At 39.1% G+C, this 20,441-nt stretch overlaps 1 long non-coding RNA gene across 1 annotated transcript; it reads right to left on the reverse strand.

Moving 5' to 3' along the window:
- Positions 1–392: 392 nt before the first annotated feature.
- Positions 393–682, reverse strand: LOC122017703. Its single transcript, XR_006121427.1, has 2 exons — positions 625–682; positions 393–546 (listed from the first exon to the last, which is right to left on the reverse strand). It is a non-coding gene; the product is annotated as an uncharacterized LOC122017703 (long non-coding RNA).
- Between the last annotated feature and the right edge of the window lie 19,759 nt (positions 683–20,441).

Below are 20,441 nucleotides of genomic sequence, written 5' to 3' on the forward strand. Positions count from 1 at the left end.
ATTTTCTAACATTCAAAAATAATATTTATAACATTTTGAAGAAATTTCATAAGCAACCAACAAAATGATAACACTATTAAAACAAAGGTAGAACAATATAACACAAGATTTTCTACTTAGATGTCGGTGAAGAGGAGGGATTGCAGCTCCTAGTGCTCCTTAATTTGTTAAAGTCTCTTCATTTTTTTAGCTTGTTGGCATTCTTCCCAATACTCTTGAGGACACCAAAAAAGAGCAGAATGAAATTATACAATCCTGTGCACAAGAACTATGTAATTCTAAGTGGTGGATCATGTTTGTCACAAGTTCGCCACTAATTTTTTTGACCATTATGCACAGATTGTAGACAAGCATGAAAATAAGCAGAACCATAAATATAAGCGAATAAAGGATACCTTTCAATCTTCGAAATCTTCTTTTCTGGTTGGCCCGTCTCCTTTTCCTCTCTTCTTTTGTTAACTCTGCCTCTTCTTTGATGTTTCCTTTTCCATGAAAAATCTCCTCAGGGGCAAGCATAGCCGCATCTGAGACGGCCAATGGAGCAACCTGCAAAACCATTGTATTTTAGTGACTCGAAACTATTTTTACCATAAACTAAAAGACAACTCCAAAAGATATTTTTACCTCTTCCATTGCTAGAGCAGGTACATTGACTTGTATAGACATATCCTCAATAACCTACATCATAACTTATGGTCAATCAAGAAATAAATACTAAAAGAATTAAACACTTGATAAGCTTTATTGCTAACCGGCTTTGTAAACGAAAGTCCAAGAATAAAAGGTTGTAAAGATAATTACTTAACACTTCTGTTAGATAAAAAAATAGAAATTAATTCCATAAGTTTGCCTAAACATAATGCTAGAGCACCGAGAAATGCACTTCCTAAATGTTGTTAAATTGTAAAATGAGTGATTTTAGCAAATAAACCTACTCCTGACAAACTATATGTATTATCACACATTTTCAGTAAAAATCTTACAACAACTAGCACATTTAATTGCTCTGCTTGCACTATTGTACAGTCACAAAGAATATTCTTCATCAGGCTGAAATCTAACTTTAGAATATCTTAATCATTTTAGTAAGGACTGAAGAGTGAAGAGCATTAGTTGATCATTAGTTGTTTTTGTTGTGTCCAAAAACAATTGGACCAATCACACTGCAAAAATTATTGTAGAATTTAATATTCATTGGCGTGCTTAGCCATTCAAGGACTTTAATGTTCCATGTTCATACAATAAAAACTTCTGACATGATGAAATCAAATGTAAAGCAACAGTATCTTTATGCCCTTCACAAGCCTAAAGCAAGGTAATTATTTCTTAAACAGTTCATACTTAGCATCATTCATAGAAATCTTCATACTTTTTCAACCTTAACAAGGTAATTATTTTCTGTTTTAAGACTCAATTTGCGTGTTACTAAATGAAAAGGTTCTAAATTTCAGTAGCATGAGAAAATTGGCAAAGACAAAGAAGGAAACAGATCAATACCCAAGAATAAGGCAGCTGTCAGTGAAGAAGAATAGCGAGGCATCATCAGTCAAGATGAAGTTCTTCAAAAATGGTATAGCGCCAATGATGATAGCCAAAGAGTAATTCCATATAAAACATTAGTAATACCTAATCCCATATAAAACATCATTAAAGTAATCATGCAAAATATTGCTTCTGCATAACATGTTAAAGACAATCATTAACAGAAGGTAACAATACAATAATTCAAATAACCACCACAAAAAATTCAGAGAATTTCATGTTACCCCCCAAAAGTTTGCCCTTTTGCCAAATGTACTCAAAGTTTCATTATAAAACTCTAGTGAAGGCAGGGGTTTTAACTTATTAGAGTTTGTAAAGGTTGGGAGTTTGCTTTGCTAAACTAAAATTTTGGTTTAGAGGGATGTTGCCAATGAAAAAGTAGTCATCGCGGTATTGACAAAATGAAACTCTGATTCATTTCACAAGAGAGTAAAATCTGGAAAAAATTAAAATTTCAATATAAGAAATGGGCAAGTTTGTATTTCTTCATAATCAAAGAATTCATAAAAATAACAGAGGAAGGAAATTAGGAAGAGTCAATGAGATGATACTTGATCTTGACTGGTTAAACTAATACATTCATTACAGAAAATCAAACAAATATGAAGTTCACATTTTTATCTCAACACAAAAAATGTTCGTTATACTTGGCATGCCAACATCATTGCTCTTCACTCTAAAAGCATAAATAAATTAAGATCCCAATGTCCATGAGACAAGAAGCCCCAGAGAGTGTTTTAAGTATAAAGTATTTAATAACAAGTGACAAGGACAAAGAATTGGAAATTAGAACTTCAAAAAGACAATTTTCAAATCAAATACTCACTGAGGCAATAATGGGAGGCTGAAAAATTTGCTTTAGCTTCAGCTTTCCAACAATATACCATAGGATGCCAATTATCTGCATAACCATCCAATCCGACATATGACACGCTCAGATATTAGTATAAAAAAATTAGAATTTAAAAAATGAATCGCCAGAACTTCAAACAAGGTTCTTTCATTTTCTAAACTAATATTCAATCCAATTAATATAAGTTAACAGGTAACCACAGATTTAGAAAGCCATTTCCTAGGCTGCTTATGCAACTGCATAAACCTTATGGCCACATAAGGATCATACACACTAAAAAAATCCTAGGCTTGTTGAAATCCATGCCACGCTCAAGTTAATATTGACTACACCATACCAACTTTGACAAATCGACAAACAAAAAAATATGTATTTAGTTTAGATGAACTGAATAAGGTTTTAACTGCACATACAGATCACATATCTCATATGTCACTATTTAGTCCTCTTCAAAAACCATCTAGGCGGCTCAACGTTGCCCAAGCATGAGCTTTTTAATACCATGGTGTGAGATTGCAATTTGTTTTGTTAGCCATCACACAAAGATAGCATTATGGCTGATAGGAAAAGCAATGTTATACTAAAAAGAACGTGGAGTCTTATGGTCCATATTTGCATACTTCCTTAGGTCCACTTTGGATACTTGCACTGGTCCAAAGTACAAAATTTGTTAGTTCTATATTTATCAGTAGCAAACAAAGTCATGCTTAGATTTACTTTCCTGATGATTTCAACCATGTCATCAATGTTGCAGCTAGATTATCTGATTTTAACTTAAAAAACTATTTTTTGGCTTTTGCATAAACAAGCTCAATTCGATGAGAAAGAAATTAAGCATAAAAAGATAAAAAGGTGGGGAAATCAATTAAGCTCTTAAATTGCAGCGCAATGGTAAAAAAATTATAAACTAAGATGGTAATAAAATTTCTTATTTCTTTCTTATGCCCTTTTTTCCCAAAATAAGGAGGCACGCAGTAGTAAATGTTAAGCTGCAAGATCACAATAAAATGTCTTAATACTAGATATCCAGCTTCTTGTAGATTTTGCACTGAACATTTTTTTTTTCAGAGAATACCATTTCAAAAAGAAAATAGGTCACCATTAGGTCATCTAGGTCTAAAGATTAACACAATCTTCAGCTAAGTCTAGTCTCAAGCTCCCATTGTGCATGCTGTTAAAGGCTAAATAAAACCTCGTATCAGAACTCACCTTGGAAGTTTCAGAAGATACGCGCGCTCCAGGCTCGTCAATCGAACACCTGCAGGTCATAACTAAAAAATGTTGTTACCCTCCCGAGAAAATAGTAGAATGAAGCATAGGCGGAAAAAGCAGAGCGAAAGCACTTTGGAGGCTCAGGAACACGAGACAAAGGTGAAGCCGCCTTCCGGAGGCGAATCAAGCTGCGCCGCTCTGCGAGCGGCATGTCGTCGAGATCGTCGGTGGCCTCACTGCTATCCTTGCCAGTACCCATACGAGATAGAGAGCGACGAGGAAGAAGCGAGGGTTACGGTGTCCACCAGAAGATGAGCGGAGACTAAGGGACCCGACGAGAAGGATGAGGGATCGTCGTCTCTGTTCCTTCTTGATCTTTCTTAGGGGAAGAAGGATGAGGGAACGTGGAGTCTTATGGACTAGTGCGAGGTGAGGCTTAGGGGAAGAAGTCGACGATGAAGAAAGGGGTTCGGCGGTGTCGCGGGAGTGAGGGCTCGGGATTAAGGAATTCGGTGGAGAAGGGAAAGTAAGGGAAAAATAAGAAACCTTGGTTTTAAAAATTCGCGGAGGAGTCGCGAAGGAGGAGTCGGAGTGGGTTTTAGGTTTTTTTCATGAAGTTAAAATAACTGTTTTGTTTTTATGATTCAACAACATTCAATAGACAACAGTTTGTTGTTTAATAAAACTGTTGTATATTATCACATAAGCAACACTAAAAGACAACAGTTTTTTAAAACCGTTGTCTTTGACATACATTAGACAACAGTTTTTTAAAAATTGTTGTCTTTGACATACATTAGACAACAGTTTTTTAAAAACTGTTGTCATTTAAAAAAAATTATGGTGAACAACAACGGTTTTCAATAAAACCGTTGTTAAATGGCAAAAAGACAACAGTTTCTCAAAAAATTATTGTCTATTAGGTGTGGTTAAATCTAAAATTTCTTGTAGTGTAGCATTTTAGAAATTATGAAAGTTAGTTAAATTTGATTGTCGAATTTGATGATTTATTGTCATGATTGGATTCTTGGATTGCATGTGATTACAACTTGATAATGGATTTCATGTTGGTAGATTGAGATGATAATTTTTGATATACCTAGTGAGGATATTTTTAAGCCTATTATTCCTATTGATGTGTGATGTACTTGTGGTTAATGCTACTCTTGAACTTGCTTAATTCTTTCAAGACCACATTATCATAGGTTTGCATGATTTTATTGAAGGCTATCTCACTTTCTTTTATCCATTCCTTTTGTTATCACATGTTTCTTGAATAAATTCATATCATTTGGTCATTTCATTCTTTTCTCTCTTCCATTTATTTCCCTCTATTCTTCTTTTGGATGTGGATATCTTGGATGTTACATGATGAGTGTTTTGCCCGAGACGGACAAAAGTTTAAGTGTGGGGGAGAGAAATAGCTTAGTAGAATTTAGGGGAAGCATAGGTGAACCATGCTTGATCACCATAGGTAAACCATGCTATTTATCTTTTTATTTGAGCTATTAATGATATTGTATAGTGTTGCACAACATGTTTGGAAAAAAAAAAAGAAAAGTAAATCAGAAAAAAAAAATCAAATTAGAAAAAAAAAATAGAAGTGAAAAAAAAATGAAAAAAAAAAGTGAAAAGAAAAATAAAATTGAAAAAAAAAAAACTTTAACATGTTGTGCCCTTTTGTATTTGTGTGTGGTAGAACTTTTTAAAGAGACAATCTTTATTATAGCAACATATAGATTTTATGTCTATCATGAGTGGTATTTTTGTGTTGAAAAGTTATAGTAGAGGTTGTCTACATGTTTATTAGATTTGTGAAAAACTTTGACATGTGTCATTTTTATTCATTTGTGGTAGAATTTTTGTGAGTGACAATTTTTACTTTAGCGATATTGAGATATTATCGCATATCATGTGTAGATTTAGTGTGAAATGCTAGAGTAGGAGTTGTTCACATTTTTATTGTATTGGTGAAAGGTGATAGAATTTTTTGTGAGTAACAATCTTTATGGTAGCAAAATTTGGATTTTATTGTAGATCATGAGTAGATGTTTATTGAAAAGCTATCATAGAAATTGTTCATATTTTTATTGAGTTGTGGAAAGCTAGCTTGGAAGTTTGGATGAGATATCTTTTTGGGCATTATTTTCTTGTACTCATCTATGTAACATTCCAATATATCCATGTCTTCCACCATTATCTTGATTTATCTTCTTCATTTCTTTTCTTACCACTATCATTTGTTTTGATTATATTTCCCTTACATTTCAATAATGTCTTCATTATTTTATTGTGCACTCTTGTGTATATAGTGGTGGAGATTAGAAGCAAAGCAAGCATATGGTAGTGCATTTATCATGAGTAGCTTGAGTGAGCTCCACTATTGCATGTATATGAGAGGAGAGCCACCATTACTTTCCTTGTGAGGTTATTTTATTATCATTTTCAGTTTATCTATTATGGATTGAAGTTATCATGTTTGTTAATTAATGTATGAATTGAATTCATGATTGCCTTGGCCATTTGAATTGGACAATCCTAGTTAACTCTCTTTTCATTATTTTCTATGTATGATTGAGAATTGCTAAGGGAATGCATCTTAGTTATTTTCTTGTTCTATTTTACTTGCTCGAGGCGTGCAAGAATAAGTGTGGGGGAGTTGATAATGAGTATTTTTGTGCATTATTTTGGCTCTTGTACTTAACATTTTCTACCTTTTCGCATACTTAATATTTTGTTTATATAATGATTTGCGAATAGGGACCTATTTTGGATTTAATTGTAATTTTCCTACATTATGACATTATTTCTTATATTTTGAATGTGGTTTTGTAGGAAATTCAAAGAGTCATAGATTATGATCGAGCCGGATTGAATTTGGCTTGATTTGGAGGTCAAATGGAGGAGATCAAGCTGAATCAATATAGACCATAGATCCTGATCCAATGAGATCCTGCTCCTTCACTCAGATCTAGTCATCCAGCCCTCCATCAAAATTTAAAGTGATCTGAGCCGTTCATAGAAATTAAGGCATTCAAGGGTTCATCCAAGAAGTGGAGCTCCAATTCAAACCCAATCCAAAAGTCCACTCTTCAAGCCCAATTTCAAAAGCCCAATTTCATCCTCTTAATGGATCCGGATCCCATTAACCCAAAACCTCAACTTCTCAACCCAATATCCAAAATCCAAAAGTCCACTTTTAATCCTATTGGTTATTGGATTCGGATTCCAAACCCGAAACCCAAACCCATTAAGAAACTTACCCTTCTTTTTCTCACCCGCACGGCACAGTGCCGACCCTCTCTTCTCTGGCGTTTTCTTCTCTGCAGGGCTAGGGCACGCGATCTTCCCCGCGTCTCCTTTCTTCTCCTCACCACCGGCCGGCGGCTACTCTTCTCTTCCTTTGCCGCCGGCCGGCCGGTCCTCCACATCCATTTCTCTTCTCAGATCTGCTCAACTCGGCGACGGTAGCAAGCTCCGGCGGTTTCTTTGAGCGGACAGCGGCTTTGGGTCTAGGGTTTTCTTGACGGCGAGGCGTTCTTCTCCGGCAAACACCCTTCTTCATACCTTCCTCAGAGGAGGTCTTCTGCGGACGGCGTTCCGATAGTAGAAGCTTCCAAGGAGGAAGCCAGCTGCCCCATCTTCTTCTCCGGCGAATTTCTTCTTCTTCCATCACTGAGCAGTGTTGTGGCTTCTTGCGGACGATGTTCCGAAGGCAGGAATTCCAGCAATCTCAGTGCATACTTCCATTCCGGCAGAAGCTCTCCAATTCCGGCAGATCACTCAAGTAAACTGTTCGTGATCAGGAGCGGTCGTCTGTTGTTGTTCACCAGTGATGGTGTTCCAGATCTGAGCCCTTTGTGTGACGGCGAAGGGTAGTTGGATTGGTGCATGATCGTGGATGAGTGGATGTGGTTAATTAAGTTAGTTTGTTTTCATGTTTGATTTGTTTAATCTTGTTGTTATGCATTTTGGATATTTTAGTTATATTCATGTAGTTTACTTTCTTGCTTAATTAAGTTGTTATGTTTGTTATTGTTTCTTAGATTGATAGATTGCACTTTGTTTAGTTTCACTATGCATGATTGTTGATTTTGTATCATAGTGTGACAATGTGATGCAGGTTATCAATTATGTATAGTTAGATTTCGTTTAATTGTTGTTAAGTTCATTTAGTTTAATTGCATTTGTTTTTGTTTAATTGTTTCTTTCTTTATGCATGTTTGAGTTCTTTATTATGTTTCATGTTATTCCCATTGATGGATATTCTTGTATCGTAGCGTGACAATGCGATGTAGGAAAATCTTCAATGGTTAGTTAGGTTAGGTTTAGCTTTATTCCTTGCATTGTCTTTCATTTATTAGATTAGGTTTCATTTAATGTTTTGTCATTTCGTTCCTTAGTTTAATTGTGTTGATAGTTAATCCATAGCGTAGTGTGACAATGCGTTGTGGATTAATTATTCACACCTAGTTAGATTTCATTCTAGCATTAGATTAATTTCGTATTTGCTCTGCTTTTCATTTGTAGGATTTAAAATCAAAAACCCAAACCCCCATTTTCAATATTGAAAACCCTAAAAAAATAGAAATAATATACGATCCTAAGTTTACCATCCTATCGTTGCTTTCGTTGGCGGACGACCCGAGTCATTCCTATGCTACATTAGTGTAGGAGGGGTTTGGTATACATCATTTGATGCCCAATTCGCGACAAAATTGGGCCTTAATCAGTTACCAACCTCTAGGGTTTTCCATTTGCCTAACTGCAGCTAGGACTTTTCCTCACCTAGGGTTACCACCTTCGCCCCCTAGGGTTTTCCCCTTACCTAACCGCAGCTAGGACTTTTGCCTAAGTACACTTAGGACTTTCCTGTAAACTCATTCAAACATATTAGACCATAAGACAACTTAACTTTGGACCCTTTGACATAATCAAAACTCAGGTTCGATCGTCTGGTGCTGCCTGCACCAACAATATCATTGTAAAATCTTTCAGAAAAATGATATTCTGCTTTCATATTCAATAACCTTGCAGTAGCTGATAGTTGAGATGACCAGAAGGAATGTCTTGTTGGTTGCTACTGGGAATATCATACCGGTTCCCCTGTACAAAAATTTTGTACAAGTCTTGAATCTTTCCTAACAACCTATTGTGTTCTTTGGAAATTAAATTCGGAATCACAAATGGAACTTAATATTATTGATTCAAAATTTAACTTATCTGTTCTCAGAGGTTTTGTAACGCCCGAAAATTCTCAAAATCATTTTAGAAATATTCTATGATTTTTCTGGAATTTTAGAAAATTTTTATGGAATTTTTAGAGTAGCGGAAGTAGCAAAAACAAATAGAAACGTAAAATGGCCTAAGCGGGAATCGAACCCGAGACCTATTGAGTCCTACGCCTTATGGTGAACTCTAGTAACCAAGTGAACCCAGCAGAACCGTGCTGAAAGAAGAGGGGACCATGTATATTTATATTTAAGTTGGCCAAATTAAGCACTTAATATAAATAGGAGACTTAAGTGGGGATTGATTAATTTTAGTCGTTAAACTCTTTTCCTCAAACCCTCACCCGCCGACCCCTCTCCCTTCCTCACCTCTCAGCGCCCAAGCCCAAGGAAGAACCTAGGGTTCCATCCCTAGGGGCATAGGAGTATCTTCCGGCAACATCAAAGATACGAGGAAGCTCCTCTCCGCGAGAAGAACGCATAGACGCGAGAAGATCGTCGAAGAGATCCCTTCTCCGAAAAACCTAGCGATTGGATTATAAGAAAAACTAGCGCAGGAGGTAAGAAACCCCTCACCTGCAGTATAAGTAGTTCTCGTGTGATTTCATGCTTTAGTTTAGTAGTATATGGATTCTTGGCACTTAGGGCGTGCAATAGTGCACACCAAGTGCTCGATGGTATGTTCAGCACATTTAAAAATGCAACTTAGGCATTTTAATAGCTCAGTAAATGCAATAGAAGCATTTTTACAGCATGTTCAGTTTTATTACAGCTTTTATGGGACTACGGTCCAATGGGTGGGCTCCCACAGTCGCCTCTAGGTTCAGATAACCTAACTCTAGGTTCAGACAACCTAGAAATAGCAAAATAAGAAATTTAGCTATAACCAGTATTTTATTTTAGCAGTGGCACTGTACTGGACAAGATGTCCATTGGGTTGGGCTCCCACAGTCGTCCCTAGGTTTAGATAACCTAGTAAACCCTACTAAATTCGGGACTTGCAAACCCGGGTCTAGTTAGGGATGCGCGCATAGCAAGTACAGTTGTCGGGCCCAAACAGCAGCATGATTATTATTTTCATCTATTTATGATAAATAGTTTTCAAAACTCACAAATCAGTTGTGTATACAGTTTAATTTCAGTTCTAGCTTAGTTTTAGTGTAGCACAGTTCATGCTTTAGTTTAGCTCTTTCTTATGGATACATGTGACAGTTCTATGATCAGTTTTGATTCTCTGTTTTGTATGATAGTATGCCATGCCATGCTTTAACATGTTCAGCATAGATTCCAATAGCATGTTTTAAAAAGCATATATTGCATCATATGCATGTTTTTGTGAGGTAGATGGTTTCTTACTAAGCTCTCAAGCTTACAGATACTCTTTTCCTTATACTGCAGATAAAGGTAAAGGAAAGATGGACTAGCGGAGGCTGGAGGTCAATGCAACGAAGATGTGTGTGTGAAAAAGGAGTTTGGAATGAAGATCTCAGGGATTTAGCAAGTCTAACTATTAGAACCTTGTTATTTTTAGTTTTCCCATTCAGTTTGCTTAAAAGTCATGAACTAGTGAAATATGCACCATGCCATGTTTAGAATGCTAGGTAATTGATGTTAGAATGCATTTCAGTTAGTTTAGAGTTTGTACATGTGATTTGGGCACGAAACAGTGCTGAAATCAGAGTTTGTTGCGAAATCAGAAACCCCAATCGATCAGTGGATCGATTGGGGCCCTCAATCGATCAGCGGATCGATTGGGGAGCCTGGTTCTGCGAACAGTAAGCTTCTGGATCGATCAGCCGATCGATCCAAACGCATTCTGTCTCGAACAGAAGGTTTGTGGATCGATCCGAGCTGAACCCGCGTACAGCGCGTCATTGAATCGATCACTGGATCGATTGGACATACTGGATCGATCAGCCGATCGATCCAGACGCTAGTTCCCGCATACAGTAGGGTCCGGAATCGATCACTGGATCGATTGCCCAACCTGGATCGATCAGCCGATCGATCCAAATTAGTCCCCGTGCACAGTAGCAAGCTGTATCGATCCGTGGATCGATCAGAGGCCTAGTACTAGTTGAAAACACCTTAGTTCAGCCCCGGATAATAGCAAAAACCTAGAACACCCCTCCTAGCATAGCCACAGCAAATTCAAGGGATAGTTTAAACATTAAGTTCAGATAGTATAGCGATTAACAGAAGCATATTCATTAGTTCAGCAAAAATTTTAATCAGATCAGCTTTCCGCACATGAATTAGCATAGCATAATGTAACGATCGGCCTTACAGCCTAGCCAGTAAGAGGCGGGTCGTTACAGAGTGGTATCAGAGCAGAAAGTTCCATACTTCCTACACACACATCAGCATTGAACCTGCAGCTTCCAAGTAAGAATGTCTCTCACTTTATTTATGTTTATTGCTTTCATGTTTGTAGATAACTAAAGTATGCTTATCTGTGATAGTAACTAACATGATAGTATTAGCTATGTAAATATGATGCTTTAGTTATGTATCTCCTTTGTTCATTTAGAGATGGCACGAGGACGCCCAGCTAGAAGGGCACCAGATACTGAGCTCCAGCATGAGGCAGGCAGTTCAGTGCCTCCCCCAGACCTTACAGCAGTAGTGGCTCAATTACAGAAGCAACTAGCAGAACAACAACAGGAGATAGCCACCTTAAAGGCTAATCAGCAGAATACTCCCACTGTCACCCCGGAACCAAACATAGCAACCCCAGTAGTTATAGAGGTTCCACCAGTCCAGCCTACAGCACCAGTAGCCCCAGCAGCAGAGGCAAAGAGAGAAGTCTATCTGATCCAGTGGCAGAGAGTCAAGCCTGAGAACTTCTCAGGCACCAGTGAACTATGGGATGCTCAAGCCTGGTTCAAAACACTGGAGAGTACGATGGAGCTTCTGGACTGGCCAGAGCATGAAAAAGTGAAGTGTGTCTCCTTCTGCTTGACAGGAGATGCACATATGTGGTGGGAGAGAATTAGAGCGAAGCGCCCAATGAACCAGATGACATGGGCTGACTTCGAGAAAGAATTCTTCGAGGAGTTCTTTCACATGCGGGTCACAAATCGCCACTACGACGAGTTCACTGAGTTTCATCAGGGCAACCTATCAGTTGAGGAAGCCGTGAAGAAATTCAATAGACTGGCTCGTCTATGCCCTGAACTAGTCAGCACCGAGAAAGAACGAGTCTGATTGATGCTCAAGATGCTGAGGCCGGAAATAGCAATGAACGTGGTTGGCGGCGTTCATAGGCCGCAAACCACCGAAGAACTAGTCAGCAGTGCTCTGACCACCGAGCACTATCAGAACAGTATCAAGTAGCAGAAGCAAGTCCTCTCAGAGTCCAAAGGGCAAGGAAGCTCAAGTACTCAGAAACAACAGGGTCATAGCTCTAACTGGAAAGGGAACTCCAGCAACAACTGCAAACCAGGGAGTTACCCAAAGGGAGGACCAGCCAGCAAACAGCCTAGTTATCCCAAATGTGCTACTTATGGGAAATTTCACCCAGGAGTTTGTCGCAAGGGCACACGAGGATGCTTTGAATGTGGACAAGAAGGGCATATGGCTAAGCAATGCCCGAACAAGACAAGTCTTCCTCAACCACAGCCGATACAGTACGGAGGCCAGCCAGCACAGCTACATCAGATGCAGGCCGTTTTGGATGGTCCACACATCAGCCAGGGCAGACTGGATGCCCCTCCAGCTATGACGAATGCAAGGATCTACTCCTTAACCAGAGAGGACGTAGCGAATGCCTCGACAGTTGTTACAGGTCAGATTAGTATTTTACAGCAAAGTACAACTGTCTTATTCGATACAGGGGCAACCCATTCTTATGTATCTAGGGCATTTTCTGAAAAGTTAGCAATACCTCCAGAGGTACTCCTTGGTCAGTTTTTGACAACACTACCTTCAGGAGAAATTATGGCATCCACGCACTGGCTCAGAGCAGTGTCAGTCATTATAGCAGACAGAGAGCTCTTTTGTGATCTGATAGTGCTAGACATGACTGATTACGATGTCATATTTGGAATGGACTTCCTAATCAGATACGGTGCCTCTATCGAGTGCCGTAAACAGAAAGTCATATTCCAACCTGAAGCAGGAGTACAATTTGAGTATAGCGGAGAACCAAAGAGAAAAGCGAAGAAATTTCTCTCAGCTCTGAAGGCACAGAAATTGTTGGATTCAGGATGTACGGGATTTTTAGCGCATGTAGTCAATGCCAGTCAGGACAAGGACCAACAGCTAGCAGAGGTCCGAGTCGTATGTGACTACCCAGCAGTCTTTCCTGAAGAGTTACCAGGTCTAGCACCAGACAGGGAGATTGAATTCAAGATAGAACTCATTTCCGGTACGAATCCTATCTCCAAAGCACCTTATCGCATGGCTCTAGCAGAACTGAAGGAACTTCAGGAGCAATTACAGGAGCTGCTTGACAAAGGTTTCATATGCCCTAGTCACTCACCATGGGGAGCACCTGTATTGTTCGTGAAGAAGAAGGACGGGAGCATGCGCCTGTGCATAGACTACCGGGCACTGAACCAAGTCACCATCAAGAACAGGTATCCTCTTCCCAGAATAGATGACCTGTTCGATCAGCTAAAGGGAGCAGCAGTGTTCTCTAAGATAGACCTCAGATCAGGTTATCATCAGGTGAAAGTTAAAGAAGGGGATATACCCAAGACAGCATTCAGGACTAGATACGGACACTACGAGTTCGTAGTCATGCCCTTTGGCGTGACAAATGCTCCGGCTACTTTCATGGACCTCATGAACAGAGTATTCAGGGACTACCTAGATAGATTTGTTATCGTGTTTATCGATGAAATTCTTATCTATTCAGGAACTCAGGAAGAACACGCAGAACACTTGAGAATAGTATTGCAGACCCTTCAGTAGAACCAGTTGTACGCCAAGTTCACGAAATGTGAATTTTGGTTAGATCAGGTGTCCTTCCTGGGTCACATCATCTCAAAGGATGGTATCATGGTAGACCCCAGTAAAATAGAAGCTGTGAGTAACTGGAAAAGACCCAAGAATGCCAGTGAGATCAAGAGCTTTTTGGGACTAGCAGGTTATTACAGAAAGTTTGTAGAGGATTTCTCCAGAATAGCCTCCCCACTGACAGCTCTTACCAGGAAGAACAGAAAATTTCAGTGGACAGAGGACTGCGAGAACAGCTTCAGCGAGTTGAAGAGGAGATTGACCAGTGCTCCCATTTTGACTCTACCGGAAACCACAGACAGCTTTGATATTTATAATGATGCCTCTAAGTTGGGACTAGGAGCAGTACTGATGCAAAATGGCAAGGTGATCGCCTATGCCTCCAGACAACTCAAGGAATATGAGAAGAATTACCCTACTCATGACCTTGAGCTTGCAGCAGTGGTGTTCGCTCTCAAAATTTGGAGACATTACTTGTATGGAGCTCAGTGCAGAGTGTATACAGATCATCAGAGTCTGAAGTATTTCTTCACTCAGAAGGATCTGAATATGCGACAGCGTAGATGGCTAGAGCTGGTCAAAGACTACGACATAGACATCCTCTACCACCCAGGAAAAGCCAATAAGGTGGCAGACGCACTTAACAGGAAGTCCGATGCTACCTTACTATCCCTAGTAGCCATGTCACCGCCCCTACAGAAAGAGATTATAGATTTTGGTCTCGAACTTATAGTAGGGCAGCTCTCTACTATGACATTAGTATCTAACCTGCTTGGTGACATTCAGACAGCTCAGGAGCAGGATCCTGAAATTCAGAAAATCAAGCGAGGGTTAGCAGAATCAGAAAGTAGAGAATTCAGAGTGTCCGATAGTGGGGTATGATACTTCGGTGACAGACTCTGTGTTCCCAATCAAGAGGAACTAAAGAGGAAGATTTTAGATGAGGCTCACAGGACTCCTTATGCGATGCATCCAGGTTCCACCAAGATGTACCAGGACTTGAAGAAACATTTTTGGTGGCCCGGGATGAAAAGAGACATCGCTAGATATGTTAGCACCTGTCTGACCTGTCAGAGGGTCAAGGCAGAACACCAGAGACCAGGAGGAGTTTTGCAGCCTATTCAAATTCTAGAATGGAAGTGGGAAGACATTTCTATGGATTTTATAGTGGGACTACCCAGAACCACGAATGGTTTTGATACCATATGGGTAATAGTCGACAGGTTAACTAAATCAGCCCACTTCTTAGCTATCAGGATATCCTACTACATGGAGCAGCTAGCTCAGTTGTATCTCAAGGAGATCGTTAGACTACATGGAGTCCCACGAACCATCATTTCAGACAGAGACAGTAGATTCACGTCACACTTCTGGGAGTGTGTACAGTCAGTATTGGGCACTAAGTTGAAATTTAGCACAGCTTTCCATCCTCAGATAGATGGTCAGACGGAGCGGGTAAATCAGGTACTCGAAGATATGCTCCGCGCATGTGCCCTAGACTTCAAGGGAAGTTGGTGCAAATATCTGAGTTTAGCAGAATTTGCATGCAACAATAGCTATCAGGCCACCATCGACATGGCACCTTATGAGGCTCTCTATGGGCGGAGGTGTAGATCTCCAATCTGCTGGTATGAGAGTGGTGAACAGAAAGAACTAGAGCTTCAGACAGATCTGGTAGCAGATACCACAGCAGCTATACAGCAGATCCGCCAGAGAATAGAGACAGCTCAGAGTCGCCAGAAAAGCTATGCTGATACACGGTGCAGACCTTTAGAGTTTTCAGTTGGGGATACAGTATTCCTCAGAGTGGCTCCCATGAAGGGAGTAATGCGTTTTGGGAAGAAGGGCAAACTAAGTCCCAGATATGTGGGACCATACCTTATCACCAGAAGAGTTGGCAAGGTAGCATATGAGCTAGAGCTACCACAGGAGATGTCAGCCATCCATAATGTATTTCATGTCTCTATGCTGAAGAAGCATATCCTGGATGCCACACAGGTGATTGAGCCCCAGTCGGTACCAGTCTGCGAAGACCTCAGCTATAACAGTCGGCCTATTCAGATAATAGACCGAGCAGTTAAGAAATTACGGAACAAGGAGGTACCATTAGTAAAAGTTATTTGGCAAAGTCACACAGCAGAAGAGGTAACTTGGGAGACAGAAGTCAGTATGAGACAGAAGTACCCAGAGTTATTCTAAGTTTGAGGATGAATTTTTTATAAGGTATGGGGGATTGTAACACCCAAAAATTCTCAAAATCATTTTAGAAATATTCTATGATTTTTCTGAAATTTTAGAATATTTTTATGGAATTTTTAGAGTAGCGGAAGTAGCAAAAACTAATAGAAACGTAAAATGGCCTAAGCGGGAATCAAACCCGAGACCTATTGAGTCCTACATCTTATGGTGAACTCTAGTAACCAAGTGAACCCAGTAGGGCCGTGCTGAAAGAAGAGGGGACCAATTATATTTATATTTAAGTTGGCCGAATTAAGCACTTAATATAAATAGGAGACTTAAGTGGGGATTGATTAATTTTAGTCGTTAAACTCTTTTCCTCAAACCCCCACCCGCCGACCCCTCTCCCTTCCTCACCTCTCGGCGCCCAAGCCCAAGGAAGAACCTAGGGTTCCATCCCTAGGGTCATAGGAGTATCTTCCGGCAACATCAAAGATACGAGGACGCTCCTCTCCACGAGAAGAACGCATAGACGCGAGAAGATCGTCGAAGAGATCCCTTCTCCGGAAAACCTAGCGATTGGATTGTAAGAAAAACTAGCGCAGGAGGTAAGAAACCCCTCACCTGCAGTATAAGTAGTTCTCGTGTGATTTCATGCTTTAGTTTAGTAGTATATGGATTCTTGGCACATAGGGCGTGCAATAGTGCACACCAAGTGCTCGATGGTATGTTCAGCACATTTAAAAATGCAAATTAGGCATTTTAATAGCTCAGTAAATGCAATAGAAGCATTTTTACAGCATGTTCAGTTTTATTACAGCTTTTATGGGACTACGGTTCAATGGGTGGGCTCCCACAGTCACCTCTAGGTTCAGATAACCTAGCTCTAGGTTCAGACAACCTAGAAATAGCAAAACAAGAAATTTTGCTATAACCAGTATTTTATTTTAGCAGTGGCACTGTACTGGACTAGATGTCCATTGGGTTGGGCTCCCACAGTCGTCCCTAGGTTTAGATAACCTAGTAAACCCTACTAAATTTGGGACTTGCAAACCCGGGTCTAGTTAGGGATGCGCGCATAGCAAGTACAGTTGCCGGGCCCAAACAGCAGCATGATTATTATTTTTATCTATTTATGATAAATAGTTTTCAAAACTCACAAATCAGTTGTGTATACAGTTTAATTTCAGTTCTAGCTTAGTTTTAGTGTAGCACAGTTCATGCTTTAGTTTAGCTCTTTCTTATGGATACATGTGACAGTTCTATGATCAGTTTTGATTCTCTGTTTTGTATGATAGTATGTCATGCCATGCTTTAACATGTTTAGCATAGATTCCAATAGCATGTTTTAAAAAGCATATATTGCATCATATGCATGTTTTTGTGAGGTAGATGGTTTTTACTAAGCTCTCAAGCTTACAAATACTCTTTTTCTTATACTGCAGATAAAGGTAAAGGAAAGATGGATAGCGGAGGCTGGAGGTCAATGCAACGAAGATGTGTGTGTGAAAAAGGAGTTTGGAATGAAGATCTCAGGGATTTAGCAAGTCTAACTATTAGAACCTTGTTATTTTTAGTTTTCGCATTCAGTTTGCTTAAAAGTCATGAACTAGTGAAATATGCACCATGCAATTTTTAGAATGCTAGGTAATTGATGTTAGAATGCATTTCAGTTAGTTTAGAGTTTGTATATGTGATTTGGGCACGAAATAGTGCTAAAATCAGAGTTTGTTGCGAAATCAGAAACCCCAATCGATCAGTGGATCGATTGGGGCCCTCAATCGATCAGCGGATCGATTAGGGAGCCTGGTTCTGCGAACAGTAAGCTTCTGGATCGATCAGCTGATCGATCCAGATGCATTCTGTCGCGAACAGAAGGTTTGTGGATCGATCAGTCGATTGATCCGAGCTGAACCCGCGTACAGCGCGTAGTTGAATCGATCACTGGATCGATTGGACATACTGGATCGATCAGCCAAAGGCGGCGCTACGTTCGTACATACTTCAGTTATACTATGGCAGCGGAAGAACAAAATTTTTTTCTTTTTAAACATTCATTTTATAACATGATATCACAGATTAAATTGCATATATTGAAATCATATGGATCGTTCTTTGCCGAGCCACCACCACACACATCACTATCTGCTCCTCCTGTTGCTCCTCTAGCTCATCCAGCTTCTTTATCTGCGGTACAAGGAAAGTAAGCTGTGAGCACTCATGGCTCAGTAAGTTCCTTTCCTACTCACTAAAACCAAAAATCATCGTATATTAATATCATGCGTAGTATCATAAGCATACGACATACAAGGGTATCATATTCATATCATGACATTATATCTAATCATCAGATAATTCAAGCACATATGTAGGCAATGCATCATGAATTTGAAAGCTTATACTTATAAGTACTTGAAATTCATATCATCATTAGAGGGGATCCCGGTTTGTACCACATACATAATGCGTAGGTCCAAGGTAGCAAATCTTGAGCCCTACCATTCATACATACTAGGCCCGAGTCTTACTCCATCGACCTAGGGCACTCAAAGGCCCATTACTGACGAGGCCCGAGTCTTACTCCATCGACCCCGGGGCGTTTCTGAGCCCACCCTTGGTACAAACCATAAAATAACTTATCATGCATAACTATCATATCATGTCCTTAACAATCTTTCATGCATTTATTCTTTTCATCATTTCTTTTCATTATGTATAGCATTTTCTATGCTATCACATATCATAACATAACTTCATTTCTTTTCATTATGTATAGCATTTCCTTATGCTATCACATATCATGGCATATTACATAACATTATGTATAGCATTTCCTATGCTATCACATATCATGGCATATAACATAATTTCATTTTCTCCTCATTATGTTTAGCATTTCCTATGCTATCACATATCATGGCATATTACATAACATTATGTATAGCATTTCCTATGCTATCACATATCATGGCATATAACATAATTTCATTTTCTCCTCATTATGTTTAGCATTTCCTATGCTATCACATATCATGGCACATTACATAACATTATGTATAGCATTTCCTATGCTATCACATATCATGGCTTATAACATAATTTCATTTTCTCCTCATTATGTTTAGCATTTCCTATGCTATCACATATCATGGCATATAACATAATTTCATTTTCTCCTCATTATGTTTAGCATTTCCTATGCTATCACATATCATGGCATATTACATAACATTATGTATAGCATTTCCTATGCTATCACATATCATGGCTTATAACATAATTTCATTTTCTCCTCATTATGTTTAGCATTTCCTATGCTATCACATATCATGGCATATTACATAACATTATGTATAGCATTTCATAGAAGGAACCTTGCACTAGTTCGGTTAGACAATAATCTTACTCACCTCTTTAAAATATTTTTGGTTGAAATCCTAAGGTTAGATACTCCTCTGATCATACATCATATCAATATAAAATCATGGAAAGGAATCCTTCTACATAGCATAGAAAATCTTATCATGAAATGAGGTATTGTTTAAATCATCCTAGATTTGAAAACCTTTTCTTTAGCCGAATTTTCTTAAATTCTTTCCTAGGTTTTCTAATCCTTATAAATCCGAAAATCACTTAAAAGCCTTGTACCACAGGTGAGGGGAAGCTTACCTTCTTCGCTTAAGTTTCCTAGAGTTGAGAACTTGCTTGGACCTTTCTTCCTTGCTTGCTTTGCTCGGCACCAATGGAGGAGAGGAGTGGCTAGGTCTTTTGGTGGAGAGGGGAGGAAGAAGAGGCTTCTTCCTCTTTGTGTTGCTCGGCAACAACAAGAAAGAAAGAAGAGGGAGGGAGTGAGGAGGAAGAGGAGCTTCCTTCCTCTTGTGTTGCTCGGCAACAAGAAGAAAAGAGGGGGAGAGGGAGGTCTCGGCACAAAGGGAGGAGAGGAGGATGAGTGGGTTGAGGATGAAGTTGAAGTCCCCCCTCCATGCCTATTTATACTAAGATGAGGGGAGGAAACTTGACTTGATTCATCCTCCCTATTCATTTCTCCCCTTAAATGACAAGAATATTCTAGAGAGATGCCTTTTGAGTTCTCTCTTTTCTTTCCCTTAATTTCTCTCTTTTCTCTCCTTTAATAAAATTTTCTATCTCTCCTCTTACAATATCCTCTTCTATCCCACTTGGTTAACACATGCATGCATCCACAAGAGAACCAAGGATCAAAACTTGGTTATGCATATTTTTACTTCTTTTTACTTCCTTTTCTTTTAAGTAAAAAGAATCCTTTCTTATTCTTAACTACTTAGTCCTTTCTCTCCTTATCAATAATTCTCCTATCCCCTTTGGTATCCTATACATGTTCCTTACAAGAGATCCAAGGTTCAATCTCTCTTCTAACATTTTATTTTCTTTTGTACATAATAATTCGTATATTACTATATTATGCATAAATATTTCATACATAT

The sequence above is a fragment of the Zingiber officinale genome, chromosome 8B, assembly GCF_018446385.1.
Source record: "Zingiber officinale cultivar Zhangliang chromosome 8B, Zo_v1.1, whole genome shotgun sequence".
In the NCBI taxonomy this organism is placed as follows: Eukaryota; Viridiplantae; Streptophyta; class Magnoliopsida; order Zingiberales; family Zingiberaceae; genus Zingiber; species Zingiber officinale.